Here is a 21,084-nt window from a genome sequence, read left to right as displayed (position 1 = left end):
AAGAAGTGTTTTAGGATGTACGTAAAGAATGTTCGTTGCTGCTTTATTATAAAAGTGACACTGCTTATGTCCATCATTAAAGGAATGGTTAAATAACCTATGTCATATCAATAAGATAACATTCCCTGCAGCTGCAAAAAAGGAACCATTTCCATGTGGACTTCCTAAAAGGATGGCCATCATATATTGCGAAGTGAAAGAAGCAAGTTTCAGAACAGTATGAATATGAGCCTAGTTTTTTATAAAGTCAAATAATATAAAAACGATATAAATGTGTATGTACATACATATACATGTACACATAAAAGTATATTTGCAGAAAAAAAAGTTCTGGAAGGAAATGCATTGAACTGCCGACAGCGATTATCGTGTGTGGACTTCAGTGAAGTGCCTATCATTTCACTGATAGGGAGGCAATATTTTACGTTTCATTTTATAAATTACTCTGTTATTCAAATTGTTTAAAAATAAACTTCTATAACTTTAAAAAATTATAAATGGAAATATCAGAAGAGAGAGGTGCTCAGCCTTTCCTAGCCTGGCTCCTAGCCTGCAGATGAATAATAATAAGGCATGCCAACAGCCCTAGAAGCCAGTGTCGCTCAGTTCCCCTCTCATGGCCCCGCCTTGCCTTTTTCTTTGGCCCCCATTGCCTTCTGAGTTAGACCACAGACTAGGAGGTCTTGCTCTGCAGACGTCTTCTGTTAAAATATACCTGTGTGTCCTGCAAGAGGATCCAAAGATACAGGGAGCTTGTGGGATGCTCTCTGCTATTAGCACAGTAACAGCGATTTTTTATTTTTAATCACTTTAACTTCCAGAAACTTTTTACCTGCCTATTATCCTCTAGAATTATTTCTCTAAAATTCAAATCGTATTCTTTTTTATTTTATTTTATTTTTTTTTTACTCCTTTGGCTTAAAATCTTTCAACTGCTTCCTGATGCCTAAAGTAGTAATCTCTAAACTTTGTTGAACATGCATTCCCTGTAACATATGTGCCTTTATTTTAAAATTACAAGTGTACTTACTACTTTACTAATTTATTATATATGCTATTAACATACATAAAAGTGGAAAAATGAGAAAGAAATACATTTTAATATATTTTTATTTTACTTTAAGAAGGTATAGAAAACTGTTCATATTGTTAATCCTACTTTTGGTGAAAGCAATGTGATTGAATATTATTTATTTTTTTATTTTGCTTTAACAACTTGCAGTGTGGAAATACAGAGGTCCGGTTTTAAGCTTTGTATATTTTGATACTTAGTTTTGGTTTTAATGGTTATCATAACTGAAAAAGATATCATATCTTAGGAAGAAGTGAGCTCAACTTACTAAATCATACTTATTTTTTAACCCTGTTCACTGATTATATTCAGATTCATTTTGAAATCCAGCTAATAAACTTCCATCTTTCATGATGTCAGTCAGTTCTTGTGGACTAATTGAAAGGTGTTGCATTTTTAGATTTTTTTAAATGATTTCATAATCTTCGATTATTCTTCAGTTGGCACCTTTAAAAACTGGTTATAAAATTCTGTTAGAAAATTTAAGTGTATAGATATGAAAAGTTTTGTAGTTTATGAGATTAGGTCATTTTAGGTCCCCAAATTGTATAACAATGGAAACATTTCAAAACATCCGTTTTTAGAATTTTATATTAAAAACTTGAGTTTCTTGTTTTATTTTGCTTTCAAAAAGCAATAATTTTTTTTTTCTTTTTTTTTAATCGTTGTTAAAACGTCACTTTTACCTTGAAGGGACAGATTAAGTGTGTTTATTTTTTTTCTAAGTATCTGCTATGGACCATATGATTGACAGTCATTGTTTTGAAATCATAGTGTGGCTGATGAATTCATGTTAGGAGCACAAGAAATGTCAGCTTTGCTATTTTCATGGTATTAGTGGTATTACTATTATTAGTTCAATATTATCTTCAATCTGTGGATCTTTGCAATCATCTTTTTTAGCCACTTGCCTATTTTGTAAGGATTAATTTAGCTAAAACTAGATCATTTTCATAAATCCATGGTACTGGACATGCGTAAATACCTATTGTTCACAGTTGGCTGAAAGTATAGGAACCAACAGAAGTGCCAGTATCGTTCATTGCCTTTTGTGTTCTGGAACACCGACTCTCTTCTCACTTGAGGTACACCTCACTTACCACCTGATTCACATACCTTGTGAGGGTGCCAGCATTAATTCATGTATTTATGTAGTCACGGTTAATTTCTTTTTACAATAAAAAATAGAGAAGTACTTAGTATGCTGGAGTGTTTGGAGCTGATTACCTTTTCCTTCTCTTTGACTGGTCTTTTAATAGATTGATTTCATTTTTCAATCAACAAATTTATGGAACACCATCCATGGGCAGTAGAAATTCACCAATGAACAAAAGCAGATGTGGTCTCGGTTCTTGCGGAATGCTCAGTCTTATAGCAGAGGAGCGTGAATCAAATGTTCTAAGCAATAGTCAAATATGGAATTGTAATGGAGGAGAGAGATACTTGGTACAAGAGTTTGTAATACTGTGATTTCTTCTGCTCAGAGGTCCAGTGCCTTCAAAGAGGTTTTATCAATATTACTTTTCTAGGACTGTCAAAAGAACTAGAAATGAGTCCTAACACACACTAAAAAACACATGCTATGAATAAATAATATGTATTCTGGGAACTCCTAAATAAAACTTTTTTCCTTTTCCTCCCTTCTCTCCTATATACATTTATTTACATATTTATGTATCTCTCTGTATAATATATATGTGTATATATAATATATGCCGAGTGCTCAGTTAGTCACTGGAAATACAAAGACAAGTAAGGCCCAGCCCTTGTTCTTCATGACTATTCTGTTCCTCAGGGAGGCAGATTTATACTCAGATAAATTACAGCAGAGGATGGCAGGTGCTGTAACATTCATATGGACAACCTGCCAGCATCCTTGGTGCTTGAGCTGAGATCTGAGAAATGCGCAGGCGTAGGGGGAACTAGAGTGACTGAAGTAGTTCTCAGTTCAGCGATAGGCTGTGGCTGCAGAAAGGGTGGTATGTTCCCCTAAGACTCCCAAACCCCGCTGTAACAGGGCTCTCACAACTCCAATGGTTTTGATAGCTTCTTGACCCCCTCTGCTGGGCCACCCTGCCGTGGAGCCTACAGTGTTACCCTGGCTCTAGCTACGTAAGGACTTCTACATACCCGTTTAGGTTTGGTATTTGAACGATTATATTTGGAACACAGAAGTTCCATCAATCTTTAAACCTCATAATCCAATTATGTCAGTAAAATTCCATTTTTTTAGTCCAGTGGAATTGGGGTAATATTTTGCAAACTGAAGTTGAGAGAAATAGTGTTTATTTTGAAAAGAAAAATAGTTGGTTAGCAATTTTCAAGAAGTAAGGCTAGTGTGAACTCCTAGGGGCAACTATCTGGCCCTTCTGATTGGGAGTACTATTTTTCTGGACCTTTGGCTCCAGTCTCTGGAGAATTGCTGCTTCATGGCCTACCCTGCAGCTCTCCTTAGCAGGGCATCTGAGGTTTAAAAAAAAAAAAAAAGTGCAGCACCAATACTGCAAGCCTTTGGGGGTCAGGAAGAGACTATATCCAAGGAAACTGCTTAAAGGGGGTTGCACCAGAAGTCCAAGAAACCCCAAGGTTATTTCTGAGACTGGCTCCAATTATTTTCAATTTCATTCATATTGTTTTGTTTCCTTTGTTACTAAACTGGAAACAAAGCTTAAAAGCTCAATTAAAGTGGAAAATGAAAACCTAAATTATTAGAGGGGGAAAATACCACCCTAAACTGATTTTTATATTTTAGTAGTATTGTGGAAGTTTGGATCATGTCACTTTTCAGTAAAACTATGAGCTTCCTTGAAGGGGAGGTGGTTCCTATAGTTTTTCACAGGAGAACTTGTAGATGTCTATTTCTTTACTATTCCCTCAATAAAAAGGAAGCCCAGTGACCTCCACCGGACCATTACAAATGTGAAACTTGGCATATAAAATTGCTTGCTCTAAATTTTCCAATTGCTTTCTTTTTTTTTTTTTCCATTTAATGTCGTTCTGCCAACTAGTGATTTTATTATTATAAACAGGACATTGTATTCACTTTTAAGAAGAAATATGAAGCTGGAGGTAAAATTACAAACTGCAGCTTCTCGGCTGCCAAAACAGAAAACAATGAGCTAAAAATACCGAGCACAGAAAGGGTACTGTGGCGAGAAATACTGAAGTATCTTCAAGATTGAACTGTTCTAGATAGACAGAAATTTCCTCTCACTCCAGGTAAAACCAACCTTGAAATAGCAACTTGAAAGGAGAGACATATAACACTAAGTTCTTTCAGGTCAACCCTTTTGTGGGAAAGCTTTCAAACATAACTAACATTAAATGACTAATCTTGCTGTTTATGAGGAAGTCCAATCTGATTAAATTGCCATTTAGAAAAGGTTCCTCTGGTTAGGGAGTGTGGCAGCATAGAAAGAGCACTAGAAGTTAGGGACTAGCTGGGTGACCTTGGACAGATCAGTTAAATTTGGGGAGACAGAGAGAGAGAGCAGTTTCATCTTTTATAAAATGGATTATTTGACCAAGTTAGGATTTTCCACAAGGTGTTGGTAGGTCACAGGTTCTTTGGGATTTTAATAGGTGCCGTGGAGAAAAAAGATCCTGTGGCCACCCATTTTTGGAAAACAGTGGGTTAATAGATTTCTTAGAACATTTTTTTGTGGATCATCTCACAGAACTAGTGTTCCTTAGAATACACTATGAAATCGCTAAACTAAATATTTCAAAATGTATTAGCTCTAATGGTGTATAACTGTATTTGAGATATCCTTTTCTGAATTATTCAGAGCAAACTTCTTGGATTTGAAAGAAAATGGTATTCCATTGGTAACTATCTTCCACATTTATCTGACAAATATAGACCGTGCCTCACTGTGGGCAACAGAAGAAATTCAAGGACAGCGCTTTCAATCTCAGCTCTTCCATTGTCAGGGGAACCCCTTCTTTCCTTGCCTGGTGAGAAGCAAGATTAAATTGTTCTGCATTGGGCTTCTCTGGTGGCGCAGTGGTTGGGAGTCCACCTGCCGATGCAGGGGACGCGGGTTCGTGCCCCATGTGGGAAGATCCCACATGCCGCGGAGCGGCTGGGCCCGTGAGCCATGGCCGCTGAGCCTGCGTGTCCGGAGCCTGTGCTCCGCAACAGGAGAGGCCACAACAGTGAGAGGCCCGCGTACCGCAAAAAAAAAAAAAAAAAATTGTTCTGCATTAAATGGGGAAAGTTGTCATTGTCATTTGAAACTACTGGCAACGTTATTCCCTTCACGTAAATCCCAACTCACTGTTTATGAAAATACAAGAAACTCATAGATAATAACAAAGATTAATGGGTCCGAAAGTAGACCACTTGTGGATATTCTTAATTGTAAGGACTTGAGTAGTTTGTCAACATAAAATTTATATTGATAAATAGCAGTAAATCTTAGAGAACACAGATGGTCAAAGATCAGTAGATTTTATCTGAACAGGTGGAAAAATGCCTATTAACAGAGGAGACATTATTTGAACTTGTATTCAGAAATAATTTTATAGCATTGTGGAACTATGAATGCACAGGAAAGATGATTAATTTCTATACATTCTAAGTACATAAAATCTGTTTGGAAATTATACTGTAATGATAAGAAAAAAATTTTTTGTGTGGGTGGCCTAGGATTTGGAGTAAACTAGTGAGATTTAGGGATAGTTAAATGTCAGAGTGGCAAAGTCTCTTCACTGTTTTTTATATTGAGATATTCAAATGCAATAAAATTTACCTCTTTTAGTGTACAATTCAACAGTTTCTTGGGCAGTCTAAAAATTATGCAACCATCACCGCTATTCCAGAACATTTTCACCGCCCCCCAGAAGAAATCCTATACTTATTGGCAGTCACTTCCCCTTCCCTCTCCTCCCTAGCTCCTAGCAACAACTAATCTACATTCTGTCTCTATGAATTTTCCTATTCTGGACATTTCATATAAATGGATTCCTATAATGAGTGGCTTTTTGTATCTGGCTTCTTTTACTTGGCATAATGTTTTCCAGGTCCACCCATGCTGTAGCACAGGAGTCCCCAGTCCCTGAGCTGCGGACTAGTAGTGGTCCGTGGCCTATTAGGCACTAGGCCGCACAGCAGGAGGTGAGTGGCGGGTGAGTGAGCAAAACTTCATCTGCCGCTCCCCATCACTTTCATTACCGCCTGAACCACCACCCCCCCGCCCCCCACCCCCGTCCGTGGAAAAATTGTCTTCCACGAAACCGGTCCCTGGTGCCAAAAAGCTTGGGGACCGCTTCTGTAGCATGTATCAGGACTTCAGTCCTTTTTACGGCTGAACAGTATTCCATTGTATGGATATACCACATTTTATTTACCCATTTGTTGATGGACATTTGGGGTGTTTCTACTTTTTAACTGTTATAAATAATGCTGCTGTGAATATTTGTATACAGGTTTTTGTGTGGACATATGTTTTCAGTTCTCTTGAGTATATATCTGGGAAGGGAATTGCTGGTTCATGTAGTCAGTCTGTATTTAAACTTTTGAGTAACTGTCAAATGTTTTTCCAAAGTGACTGCTCAGTTTTACATTCCTACCAGCAGTGTATGACGTTCCATGGTCTCACCAGCAGTTGTTATCTGTATTTGTAATTATAGCCATCCTTATGGGTATGAAGTAGTATCTCATTGGCAGTTTGTTAAAAAATCTTTTTCAGCTTTATTAAGGTATAGTTGACAAAAATTGTATATATTTAAGGTGTACAATGTGATGGTTTCATATAAATATACATTGTGAAATGATGACCACAGTTAGGTTAATTAGCATTCATTACCTCATGTAGTCCTTTTTTTTTCTTTTCATCTCCTCATCCCCCTCATTGTGGTTTCAATTTGCATTTTCCTAGTGACTAATGATTCTAATGTATTTTCGTGGGCTTATATGACCATCTGTATATCTTCTTTGGAGAAATGTCTGTTCAAATCCTTTGCCCATTTAAAAACTGGATTGTCTTTGTATTGTTGACTTGATAGTTTATATATTCTAGATACCAGTTTTTTATCACATATTTGATTTGTAAGTATTTTCTCCCATTTGTAGGTTGTCTTTTCACTTTCTTGATGCTGTTCTTTGAAACACAGAGGTTTCTAAATTTGATGAAGTTGAATTTATCTATTTTTCTTTGGTTGCTGGTGCTGTTGGTGTCATACCTAAGAAACCATTGGCTAATCCAAAATCACAAAGATTTGCACTTGTTTTCTTCCAAGAGTTATAGTTTTAGCTCTTTCATTTAGTTTATGATCCATTTTTAGTTAATTTTTGTATATGGTGTGGTATAGGTGTCAAACTTCATTATTTTGCATGTGGATATGCAGTTGTCTCATCACCTTCATTAATGTTGAAAAGATGGTTCTCTCCCTATTGAATTGTCTTGGCACACTTTTTGAAAATCAGTTGACCATAGATGTATATGTTATTTCTGGACACTGAATTCTGATCCATTGATCTATATGTCTATCTTTATGCCCGTACCACACTGTCTAGATTTCTGTAACTTTGTGGTAAATTTTGAAATTAGAAAGAGTGAGTCTTCCAACTTTGCTATTTTTTCTCCCAAAGTTTTTTGGCTATGCTGGGTCCCTTGCATTTCCATATTATTATGAGGATCAACTTATCAATTTCTGCCATCCCAGAAGAAAAAGGAGCCTCAAACAGGGATTGTGTTTAACCTTTAGATCAATTTGGGGTGTATTGTCATTAAATCTTCCAAACCATAAACATGGGATAGTTTTTCATTTATTAAATCTTTAATTTCTTTCAATGATGTTTTACATACTGAAAAGTATTCAAAAGTATATAAGGCTTACACTTCTTTTGTTAAATTTATTCCTAAGTGTTTTTTTCTTTTTGATGTTATCACAAGTGAAATTTTCTTAATTTTATTTTCAGATTCTTAATTGCTAATGTATAGAAATAAAATTGATATTTCTATAAAAATCATGTAACCTGCAACCCTGCAAAACTCATTTTTTAGCTCTAATAGTTTTTTGTAGGTACCTTAGGATTTTTCATATTTAGAAGATCATGTCATCTGCAAATAGGTACAATTATACACCTTCCTTTCCAATCTGGATGACTTTTATTTCTTTTTCTTACTCAGTTGCTCTGGCTAGAATTTCCAGTACAATCTTGAATAAAAGTGGCAGCAGTGGGCTTCCTTGACTTGTTCTTGATCTTAGGGGGAAACCGTTCAGTCTTTACCACATTAATTATAATGTGAGCTTGGGGGTTTTGGTGAAGGCAGTTCCTTCTGTCCCTAGTTTATTGAGTGCTTTTCTCATGAATGCTGTTGGATTTTGTTGAGTGGTTTTACTGTGTCTGTGATTTTTGTCCTTTATTAATATATTTAATTGACTTTTACATGTTGAACCTACCTTGCATTCTTTTTTTTTAACATCTTTATTGGAGTATAATTGCTTTACAATGGTGTGTTAGTTTCTGCTGTATAACAAAGTGAATCAACTATACGTATACATATATTCCCATATCTCCTCCCTCTTGCATCTCCCTCCCAACCCTCCCTATCCCACCCCTCTAGGTGGACACAGAGCACCGAGCTGATCTCCCTGTGCTATGCGGCTGCTTCCCACTAGCTATCTATTTTACATTTGGTAGTGTATATATGTCCATGCCACTCTCACTTTGTCACAGCTTACCCTTCCCCCTCCCCATATCCTCAAGTCCATTCTCTACGTCTGCGTCTTTATTCCTGTCCTGCCCCTAGGTTCTTCAGAACCTTTTTTTTTTTTTTTTTTAGATTCCATATATATGTGTTAGCATACAGTATTTGTTTTTCTCTCTCTGACTTACCTCACTCTGTATGACAGTCTCTGGGTCCATCCACCTCACTACAAATAACTCAATTTCGTTTCTTTTTATGGCTGAGTAATATTCCATTGTATATATGTGCCACATCTTCTTTATCCATTCATCTGTCGGTGGACACTTAGGTTGCTTCCATGTCCTGGCTATTGTAAATAGAGCTGCAACGAACATTGTGGTACATGACTCTTTTTGAATTATGGTTTTCTCAGGGTATATGCCCAGTAGTGAGATTGCTACCTACTAGTAGTGGGTCATATGGTAGTTCTATTTTTAGTTTTTTAAGGAACCTCCATACTGTTCTCCATAGTGGCTGTGTCAATTTACATTCCCACCAACAGTGCACAACCTTGCATTCTTGATTATGATGTGGGATCCTGGGCTTCCCTGGTGGCGCAGTGGTTGAGAGTCTGCCTGCCGATGCAGGGGACATGGGTTCGTGCCCCAGTCCGGGAAGATCCCACATGCCGTGGAGCAGCTGGACCCTTGAGCCATGGCTACTGAGCCTGCGCGTCCGGAGCCTATGCTCCACAACGGGAGAGGCCACAACAGTGAGAGGCCTGCGTACTGCAAAAAAACAAACAAAAAGATGTGGGATCCTTTTTATGTTGCTAGATTTTGCTTGCTAGTGTTCTTTTGAGGATTTTTGCATCTGTATTTCTAAGGGATCATGGTCTGTAGTTTCCTTTTGATATCTTTGTCTGGTTTTTGTTTGAGGATGATACTGGTCCCATAGAATGAGTTTTAGAAGAGTTTGTGAAGAATTGGTGTTAATTCCTCTTTAAATGTTGGGCAGAATTCACCAGTGAAGCCATCTTGCTCTGTGCTTTTCTTTATGGGAAGTTTTTGGTTTTTTGGCTTTTGTTTTTCTGTTTTTTAAAAATTAATTCAATCTCTTTACTTGTTATAGGTCTATTGAACTTTTCTACTTCTTCTTAAATCAGTCCCAGTAGTTTGTATCTTCCTATAAATTTGTCCTTTTTATCTTGGTTCTCTAGTTTTTTGGCATTCGACTGTTCATAGTATTCCCTTATAATTCATTTTATTTCAGTAAGGTTAGTAGTAATGTATTTTCTTTCTTTTGTGAGTTTAGTAATTTGAATTTTCTCCCTTTTTTTCTTGGTCCACCTACCTAAAAGTTTGTCAACTTTGCTGACCTTTTCATATAACCAACTTTTGGGTTTGTTTATTTTCTCTTTGTTTATCTCTTCTCTAATTTATTTCTGCTCTAGGCTTTATTCTTTCCTTCCTTGCTTGCTTGAGTTTAGTTTGCTCTTCTTTTGCTAATTTTTTAAGGTGGAAGTTTATGTTAACTGAATTCAGCTCTTTTAACTTTTTTGTATAGGTATTTACAAGTATAAATTTACCTCTAAGCATTGCTTTGGTTGCATCTCATACATTTTGGTAAGTTGTGTTTTCTTCATGTATCTCAAAATATTTATTTATTTCTCTTGTGATTTCTTCTTTGACCTGTTGGTTGTTTAGGAGTGTGATATTTAATTTCCATAAATTTGTGAGTTTTCCAAGTTTCTTTATGTTATTCATTTTGAATTTAATTCCATTTTGGTTGGAGAATATACTTTGTGTGATTTCAGCCTTTTGAAATTTATGGAAACTTGTTTTATGGCCTGGAGAATGTTCCATGTACACTTGAAAAGAATATGCATTCAGCTGTTGTTAGATGGGCTGTTGTAAAGATACCTTTTAAATTTAGAAGGTTGATAGTATCGTTCAAGTCTTCTGTTTCCTTTTGATCTTCCATATAATTGTTTTCTCTGTTATTGAAAGTTGGGCATTGAAGTCACCAGCTATTACAGTTGAATCACTTATTTCTCCCTTCAGTTTGGCCAGTTTTTGCTCCATATATCTGTTGTTAGGTGCATATATGTTTATAATTGTTAGATCTTCCAGATGGATTGATCCTATTTATAAAGTGTCCTTTTTGTCTTGAAGTCTATTTTGCTATTAGTTTAGCTACTCCAACTCTTCTTTTTATTACTGTTTGCATGATATATCTATATCATAAAGCTATACCTATATCTCTTGCATTTTAAATAATGTGGAAACTCTGAAAATCAGATCACCTTCCCTACCTCCCTAAGATTTGTTATTGTCACTGTTTTCCCTTTGTGACATCACTGAACTAATTCTATCGCCTCTATATTCTTTGTTGTGTGAAGTCATGGAAGTTTCTGCTCTGCTAGCTTAGTGGTCAGTTAATGAGTGAACAGAGATTTTCTTATATGCTTGGAACCAGTAGTCTCCCAGCCTTTACTGAGAGCCTCTGTGCATGTATTGGGGTGTACCTTCAATGCTCAGACACACACTTTACAGCTCTACTTCCTGGAAGTCTTCACTTCCTGCTGTGCAGAGCTTCAGGGTCAGCCAGAGGTGAGAACTTAAGGCCTTTCCTGGTCTCTCTTGGGCATGTGCACAGCCTTATGCATGTGTGTGGCTGTCTCGACCCCCAGGAATATGTCAGGCCTTTGCAAAGACCTCTGTGGACACCTTATCCTCCAGGTTTAACTTTTAACGTTTTTGGTTAGCTTCTAATTTTCCATCTGTTACCGCTGCCTCAGAAACCTGTGATATTAAATAATTGCTGCTGATTGTTTTTGACAAACATCCCTGGGGATATAAGGCTTTTTGCACAAGAGCAAGGTGTGAGTCAGGTCAAAGTAATGTGAATGGGGCTTTTCAGGGAGCTGCCAGACAGCTCCCATAAAGACAGGAATGAAGATTTTGGTGAGCTTCTAGATCTGTTCTGCCCCGCCAGTGGCTGCTGGGCTGCCAGTTTTCACCATAATTAGAAAGCTGTTGGTTTTCAAGGCTACTTCAGAGCTGGGACATGGGAATAAAGCAAGTAAAAACCTTACAAAGCTCACTGTTCTAATTGAAATTCATCTATTTCTCTTGAATAAATGTACATCAGATTTTTACAAGCCTTTGGTTAATTTCAGAATTATTGAAAAGGTTGATTTTAACAATTTTACCAATGTTATTAATGCTTGTATGGAGTGGTGGCTTTTCAGAGGTCCATACTCCGCCAGTCCCCGATGTCACTCTAAAGTCTCTTCATTTTTTAATGCCAGGGTTGGAGCTAAAAGAAGACAACTTCCAGCAGAAAGTTTTAGGAAAGAAACAAGCCCCTGCTGAACATAACAGAGAGAGGAGAAAGAAAGATAGAATTTGAAAATAAGAGCCATGAGAAGTAAATAATTGTATGGGCAAATCATTCTTGAGATTTAGAAATGTTGGGTAGCTTGACACTCACATCAGTGCAGTGAAATTATCAACTTTATTGATAATAGGAAAAGAGGGGAATAAATTTCTTAGCTTTCTATGCAGTATCTTGTTCTACACTTAACCCTTCATCTTTCCCCAAATGATTTTACTCTATGATAGTTCTGTTTCTTGCCCTTTACTGCATTTCATCCATTTTTCTGCATTTCATCCATTTTTCAAGGGCCCATCTTAACTACTGTGAAGCTTTTGCCATCTCACTGTGGAAAAATTAGTCATGCCCCACTCTTCTTTCCCTTGACCATTTGTTCATACCTATATTATAGCACTTGCCATACTATATTTCTAACTTACCTGTATGTGACTCTCTCTTCCTGATGGATAGCAGAGTCCTCAAGAACAAGAGCTAGGTCTTACTTGCCTTTCTGTTTCTAGAAGCTAACTCAATATGTGGTATATAATAAATCATATATGTAAATAAATATGTATAGGATAAAAGAAGGGAGAAAAAGAAAAAAGACAAAGAAGGTTTTATTTAGAAGTTTGCAGAATATGTGTTAATTTATTCAGTATAATGTGTTTTTAAGCAAGGGTAGGATTCATTCCTGTTTCTTTTTGATATTCCTGGGAAAAAGAATATAGATAAAACACAGTCCAGCGCCTTCAAAGAAGCTGCTGTTTAAGATGTTTTCCTACCTAATTTTCACACTAAATGAAATGTTGAAATTACTATAATAAAATGAGGCACAACTTCTGTTTCTGACAAAGATGGCATATACCCATCCTTCCTGGCCCCTCCTCTTACAACTAAAAACATGGACATAACACAACAAACAAGCATAGGAAGATTCTGAAAGGGGGGGAAAAGAAGGTGATTTGCCTAGGGGTCTCAGGACTTGAGGAATAGCATGCCAGTGATCCCCTGGTTTTCTTATTGTCTCCTACATATCCTAGATAGGGTACTGTAGAAATTACCAACCTGGAATGGCCAAAAAGCACAGGAAAAATAACCCCCAACAGAAACCTTTCTCCTCTAGCCAAAAGAACAAGAAAAGCATGTCTATCAACAGAAAACCTTTTTAGCAATGCTCACTGTACTCCAGCCAAACACCAAGGGAAAAGACACACACACACACACACACACACACACACACACACCCACCCATAGTTTCTGTTGGGCTGAGCAACACATTAATATTCTACATCCCTTCGCCCCATCCTATCTCATAAAATCACTCAGCAATGCTCCAATTCCCCCCACTTGGTAATGCCTGTGGAGCCATGCAGTGACTTAATCTTCCATTGTGTCTGCCACATGCAGGTGACACTCTGATTCCTACTTTGGGAGGTGTCTGCAGACTTGAGCAGGGAGCTAATCTTCCATCCCCTGCACAGGAGAAGCAGTTGGTGGTGCCCTAATTACCCTGCCAGAGTAGTGTCAGTGGAACTAAGTAAGGAACTGTCCCTCCTTCCCCTTCTCAGTGGAAGCAGGCATGCTCCAGTTTCCCTACTGTGATAGCATCACTGGGGCCAAGCAGGGAGCTGACCCTGTTTCCCATCCAGTGGAAGCAGGTTGTGTTTCCTCTGCATGGGTAGTATTGGAAGAATTGAGAGTAGAGGGCTTCCCTGGTGGCGCAGTGGTTGAGAGTCCACCTGCCGATGCAGGGGACACGGGTTCGTGCCCCAGTCCGGGAAGATCCCACATGCCGCGGAGTGGCTAGGCCCGTGAGCCATGGCCACTGAGCCTGCGTGTCTGGAGCCTGTGCTCCACAACGGGGGAGGCCACAACAGTGAGAGGCCCGCGTACCGCAAAAAAAAAAAAAAAAAAAAAAGAATTGAGAGTAGAGCTGATCTATCCCTTGTCCAGCAAAAGTAGGTATTTCCAATTGTCCCTTGAGAGTAGTACCAGCAGGTTCCAGTGCTGAGATGAGCCTCCATCCCTGCCTGGCAGCAAAGAGACTTGATGGGTCAGGGCTGATCACCACAACACCCCCCCCTGGTGTCAGTGGAACCCAGTGCCAGCTGAGCCTCTGCCTTCTACCAGCATAAACAAAGTGGTAGGAGAGGGATAGTTGGCACTCACCTACGTTCCTCTCCTAGTGTCAGCAGGGATTTGAACTTCTGCTCCCAAGCTGTAGTGACAAAGCAGTATATATCGGACTTTAGCTTTCCCTCTTCCTGGTGGCATGGGGCCTAATGGGGAGCTAAGCTTATACCCATACTTGGAGGCAGTGAGACAGTGTGAACTGGTGCTCATCTTTCATGGGAAGATGTCAGCAGGGCTGAAAGGAGAGCTGAATGGCTACCTACCATCTGCAGTGAGGCATTTTGAGTCAGTGCTTCACTTTTGCTGGGCAGATAGCAACAGGGCCCTGCGGGAAGCTGAACATGCACACCTGGCCCTTGTATGACACCTCTGTAGGGGACTGCTTACTAAAAAAAGATTAAATAGGACCCAGAGTCCCATAATGTAATATCCAGAATGTCTAGGATACAGCTGAAAATCACTCATCAGAACAAGAACCGGGAAGATCACAATATGATTAAGAAAAGATAGTTGATATCAAAACCAAAAGATGAATCAGATGCTGTGATTATTTGACAAGGATTTTAAAGCCATCTTTATGAAAGTGCTTTAAGAAATAATTATAAATTCTCTTAAAACATGAAAAAATAGAAAATCTCAGCAAAGAAATAGAAATTCTAAAAAAAGAACCAAATGGAAAATATTGAAGTGAAAAATACCCTCATCAAAAGAGAAAACTATCCAGAGCTCAATAGTAGATCAGAGATGACAGGATAGAATTAGTGAACGTGAAGACAGGCTAACAGAATTACCTAGCCTGAGCAACAAGGACTTACGGGATAATAATAAAAGAGCTAACATTTGTATCACTGGATTCCCACAATGAGAGAGTGAATGAGACTGGAAAAGTAGTCAAAGAAGTGATGGTTGATAACTTGCCAAATTTGGCCAAAGACAAGCCCACAGATTCAATAAGCTGAGCCTACCCCTGTAAAGAAAAGCACACTCCTCCTGTGTGTCCTCTGCTCTCAATACTTGACTACAGTGCTACTTCGCTCCTGATACCAGATGTGTGTGTTTTCCACACATCAAGCAAGTTTGCAACACCCACTTGGTATCCTGTAGTTTAACTCAGTTCTGATACTATCAAATAGATTACTGGTTTATTATGAAAGGATGTAGCTCAGGAACATCCAAATGGAAAAGATGCACAGAGAAGGTATGTGGGAAGGGAGTGCAGAGCTTCCATGCCCTCTTTGGGCATGCCATCTTCCCAGCACCTCCACATGTACACCAACCCAGAAGCTCTCTGAACCTCATCCTGTTGGGTTTTTCTGGCAGCTTCATTCCGTAGGCATGATTGACTAAATCATTGACTATTGGTAGTTGAACTCAATCTTCAGCCACTCTCTTCCCTCCTCTGAGGTTGGGGAGTGGGGCTAAAAGTTCCCGCTCTCTAATCACATGGTTGGTTCCTCTGACAACCAGCACCCCACCCCCACCCCCACCCCCATCCTTAAATGGTTTCCAAAAGTCATCTCGTTAACATAAACCTCAGGTGTGATTGAAAGGGATTTGTTATGAATATCAAAAGACACCTTTATTGTTATCATTTAGGAAAGTCCAAGAGTTTTAGGATCTCTGTGCTAGAAGAAAGGGTGAAGACCAAATATATACTTCTTATTATCAGTCACAATATCACAACCCCAAACAGCATAAACCCAAAGAAATCGATGCTGACACATATCATTTTAAACTTCTGAAAACTAAATACAAAGAAAGAGACTGTGAAGTAGAGAGAGGCTGCATTACTTTTAGGGGAGCACCAATTCAAATGATATTAGTTTCTCATTTGAAACCATGGAGGCCAGAATGAAGTGGCACAACATTTTTCAAGTACTGAAAGAAAACAATTGTCAACCATGAATTCTGTTTCTGGCAAAAAATATCCTTCAGAAATGAAGAGGAAATAAAAAAATTCTCAGACAGAAGAAAGCTAGGAGAATCTATTGCTAGCCAAATTATTCTGAAAGGATAACTAAAGTTCTCTTTTAAAAAAAGGAAATGATAACATAAGGCCTGGAATTTCAGAATGGAAAGAAGAACATCAGAATGAGTAAAAATAGGAGCAAATATAAACTATCCCCCTCATGAGTTTCTTAAATCATAAATTATAATACCAACTAATGTAGTGATCAATGTCATGTGGAAAAAATACTTAAGATAATTATACGTAGAATGGGGAGAGAATAAAGGAGCCTAAGTGGAATTAAGGTTTCTACACCTCACTCAAGGTAGTAAAATGTTGATACGGGTAGACTGTGTAACTTATGTATATTATTGTACCTGGAGCAACCCCTCAGAAGACTATACAAAGTGATATATTTTAAAAACTTTATAAATAAATCAAGGTGGGATCCAAAATATAAATGTGTATTTAAACTACAGGAAAAAGAAAAACAGTAATGAGAAAGAGAGGAAACAAACAGAAAACAAAATATAAAATGGCAACTTAACCCATAAAATATTAATAATTACCCTTAAATGTAAATGTCCTAAATATACCAATTAAAAGGCAGAGATTGGTGGGATGGATTTTTTTTAAATGATGTAACAATTAGATGTCTACAACAAACTCATTTCAAAGACTGTAACATAGGTAGGTTTAAAGCAAAAGGATGAAAAAAAGATATGCCATGCAAATACTAATTTAGAAAAGCAACAGTGTCTGTATTATTATCAGATAAAGTAGACTTCAGGACAAAGAAAATTACTAGGGACAAAAAGGGTCATTACATAATATTAAAAGGATCATTCCGCCTAGGAGACATAATGATCTCAAATGTAAATGCACACAACGACAGAGTCTCAAATTACATGAAGCAAAAACTGTGATAGGGCTGAAAGGAGAAATAGATCCACAATTATATTTGGGTACTTAAATACCTCTCTCAGAAAATCAGAACTGATACAGAAGATCTGAAGAACACAATCAACCAGTAGACCCTAATTGAGATATACATATAGAACACTCCACCCAACAATAGCAGAATACATTTTTTTATTGGCATGATGGGGTATTCACCAGGATGAACCATATCTTGAGTCATAAAAAACACCTCAACAAGTGTAAAAGAAATGGCGTCATGCAGAGTATGTTTTTTAACCACATAGAAATAAACTAGAAATCCATAGTAGAACGGCAACAGGAAAATCTCTAGGCCCTTGGAAAATAAACAACACACTTCTAAATAGTCCCTTGGTCAAAGAGAAAGTCTCAAAGGAAATTAAAATAAATACTTAGAACTAAATGAAAATGAAAACATAGCAAAATATGTGAGATGTAGGTAAAGCAGTGTCGAGAGGGAAATTTATAGCTCTAAATGTGTAAATTAAAAAGAGGAAAGGTTTCAAATCAGTTATCTAAGTATTTACCTCAAAAATCTATAAAAAGAGAAAAAAAAACCAATGTAAGTAGAAAGAAATAATAAAGAATAGAAATCAATACAATTAAAAATAGGAAAAAATAAAGAAAAACTTGTTCTTTGAAAAAAATCAATAAAATTGATAAACCTTTAGCAAGACTGACAGATAAACAGGAAAGGCACAAATCACATTAAGAATGAAACGGGACATCACTACAGATACTGCAGCTTAAAAGGATTATAAGGGAATACTACAAGAAGTTTATAAATCAAGAAGCTTATCAAGAAGTTCATAAATTCAGCAACTTAGTAGAAATAGGCCAATTCATCAAAGACTACAAACTATCAAAATTCAACCTAATTGAAATAGACCATCTGACTAGTCCTATAACCATTAAAAATAGTGAATTCAGAATGTGGAAGCTCTCTAAAAGGAAATCTCCAGGCCTAGGTGGTTTCACTGGAGAATTCTAGAAAATATTTAAAGAAGAATCTATACCAGTTTTACACAGTCTTTTTCAGAAAATAGAAGTGGAGGGAACACTTCCTGACTTATTTTATGAAGCCAGTATTATCCTGATACCAAAACCAGACAAAGAGTATATAAAAAAAGAAAACTATAGGCCAGTATCCCTCATGAACTCAGATGCAAACGTACTCAACAAAATATTAGCAGATTGAATCTAGCAGTCTGTTTAAAAAAATTGTAAACCATGACCTAGTATTATTTATTCCAAGTGTGCAAGGCTGGCTCAACATTCAGAAATCAATGCACCATATACAAAAATTAATATAAAATGAATCAAACACATAAATGTAAGAGCTAAAACTAACTGTCCTAGGAGAACACATAGGAGTAAATCTTCGTGACCTTGGGTTAGGCAAAGGATGAGTGATCACAGAAAAAAACAGATTAATTTGACTTCATCAAAATTAAAAACCTGTGCTTCAAAGAACACCATCAGGGGCTTCCCTGTTGGTCAAGTGGTAAAGAATCCGCCTTCCAATGCAGGGGATGCGGGTTCCATCCCTGGTTGGGGAACTAAGATCCCACATGCTGCGGGGCAACTAAGCCCGCGTGCCACAGCTACTGAGCTCGCGCACCTCAACGAGAGAGCCTGTGTGCTGCAAACTACGGAACCATGCGCCCTGGAGCCCTCGCACCACAACGAAGACCCAACACAGCCAAAAAAATAAAGAAAAAGAACAAAAACAAAAATACAAACTGATTTTCAAAGAACACCATCAAAAAATTGAAAAAAAGAAAAACCCCACAGAATGGGAAAAATATTTGCAAATTGTATCTAATAAGGGACTTGTATCCAGAATATATAAAGAACTCTCACAACTTAATTTTTAAATGAGCAAAGAATTTAAGTTATACGAATAGCCAATAAGCACATGAAAAAATGCTCAATATCATAGGTCATTATGAAAATGCAAACCATAATGAGATAACACTGTACGCCCACTAGGATAGCTATAATCAAAAATACAGATAACAAGTGTTAATGAGGATGCAGAGAAATTGAAAACCCTCATATACTGCAGGTGTGAGTGTAAAATGGTGCAGCCACTTTGGAAAACAGTTTGGCAATTCCTCAAACTTGAATGTGAATGTTCATAATGGCATTTACATAATAGCTCCCAAAATGGAAACAACCTAAATGTCCATCTGCTGTGAATGTGTGGTGTATTCATTCATTGGAATATTCTTTGGCCATGAAAAGGAATGAAGTACAGGTACATGCTACAACATGGATGAACCTTGAAAACATAATGCCAAATGAAAGAAATCAGGCATAAAAGGCCACGTAGTGTATGATAGATAAGAAAGTCAATTAGTGGTTGCTAGGGGCTACAGGGAAGGGGAAATAGGGAGGGACTGCTAATGGGTATGGAGTTTCTGTTTTGGGTGATGAAAATATGATAAAATTAGGTAATGGAAATGATTATATTCTACAACTCTTTGCATATACTAAAAACCTCTGAACTGTACATTTTATTTATTTATTTTCAATTATCAATAATCATGCCTTGGATAAGCCTCATTGGCTATGATACTGCAACTGTGCAAAGCTTGAATTGTACATTTTAAAAGGGAGAATTTTATGGTGTGTGAATTATATCTCAATAAAACTGTTAGTAAAAATCAATACATGTAATCTATCATATTAACAGAATAAAAAAATTTTTTAATTGTATGATCCCATCAGTTATTACAGAAAAGGCATTTGGAAAAAAATCCAACACACATTCATACTAAAAACTCTCAGCAAACTAGACAAGGAGAGGAACATCGTCAGCTTGATAAAGACCATGTACAAAAAACCTACAAGGGATAGGCACATAGATTAATGAGACAGAATAGAAAGCTCAGAATTAGTTCCACACAAATATGCCCAATTAATTTTTGACAGAGGATCAAAAACAATTCAATGGAGGAAGGATAGCCTTTCAGGAGATGGTGTTGGAGGAATTGGGTGTACATAGACAAATGAACCTTGACCTAAACCTCATGCCTAATGCAAAAGTTAACTCAAAATGGGTCATGGACTTAAATATAAACTGTAGAACTGTAAAACTTACAGATCAGAGCATAGAATACTTGCATGATGCAAGGTTAGTAAAGAGTTCTTAGACTTGGCACAAAAAAGCACAGTCCATATCAGGAAAGATAAATTGGTTCTCATTAAAATTAAAAGCTTTTTCTGTGGAAGACCCTGTTAAGAGTCTTTAAAATGAAAAGACAAGCTAGACTGGGAGAAAATATTGCAAACATATCCAACAAAGGATTAGTATCTACAGTACGTAGAGAACCCTTAAAACTCAACAATATAAAAACAATCCAATTAGAAAATGGGCAGAAGACATGCTACAGATGGTAAATGCACAAACAAAAAGATGTTTAATATCATGAGCTACTAGAAAATGTGAATTAAGTCCACAGTGAAATACCAGTACATACCTATCAGAATGGCTAAAATAAAAGGAAAAACCAAAGTTGGTGAAAAGCTCCACGCGATACCAAATGCTGGTGAGCATGCGGAGAAAGTGACTCATGCACACTTTGCTAGTGGAAATGTAAAATGGCACAGCCACTCTGGAAACACTTCCGCAGTTTCTTAAAAGGCTAAATGCAGCCATCATACAGCCTGCTAATTGCATTCCTGGGCATTTAGCCCAGAAAAATGAAAACTTATGGTTCACACGAAAACTTGTACACAGATTTTCATAGCAACTTTATTCATAACATCCCCAAACTGGGAACAACCCAGATTTCCTTCCATGTGTGAATGGTTGAACAAGCTGTGGTACACCCACATCATGGAATGATACTCAGCAGCAAAAAGGAATGGACTGTTGATATACACACAACAGCACAAATCTTCAGGAAATACGCCGAGTGAAAAAAGCTGGTCTGAAAGGTTTACATCTGTATGATTCTGTTGATATCACT

General features: G+C 37.3%; 1 protein-coding gene and 1 non-coding gene across 13 annotated transcripts in view; one reads left to right on the top strand and one right to left on the bottom strand.

Moving 5' to 3' along the window:
• The window catches only part of DIS3L2 (DIS3 like 3'-5' exoribonuclease 2), a 373,313-nt gene that overhangs the window by 187,172 nt on the left and 165,057 nt on the right, over nt 1–21,084 (top strand). The gene's annotated exons all lie outside the window — the stretch shown is intronic.
• Nucleotides 19,572–19,705, bottom strand: LOC114897356. The gene has a single exon (XR_003794081.1). It is a non-coding gene; the product is annotated as a U4 spliceosomal RNA (small nuclear RNA).

This window comes from Monodon monoceros, unplaced genomic scaffold (genome assembly GCF_005190385.1).
Source record: "Monodon monoceros isolate NGI ecotype Baffin Bay Population unplaced genomic scaffold, NGI_Narwhal_1 Super_Scaffold_16, whole genome shotgun sequence".
Classification (NCBI taxonomy): Eukaryota; Metazoa; Chordata; class Mammalia; order Artiodactyla; family Monodontidae; genus Monodon; species Monodon monoceros.
The sequence above is the reverse complement of the archived record's forward strand: the minus strand, read 5'-3'. Positions and strand labels throughout refer to the sequence as shown.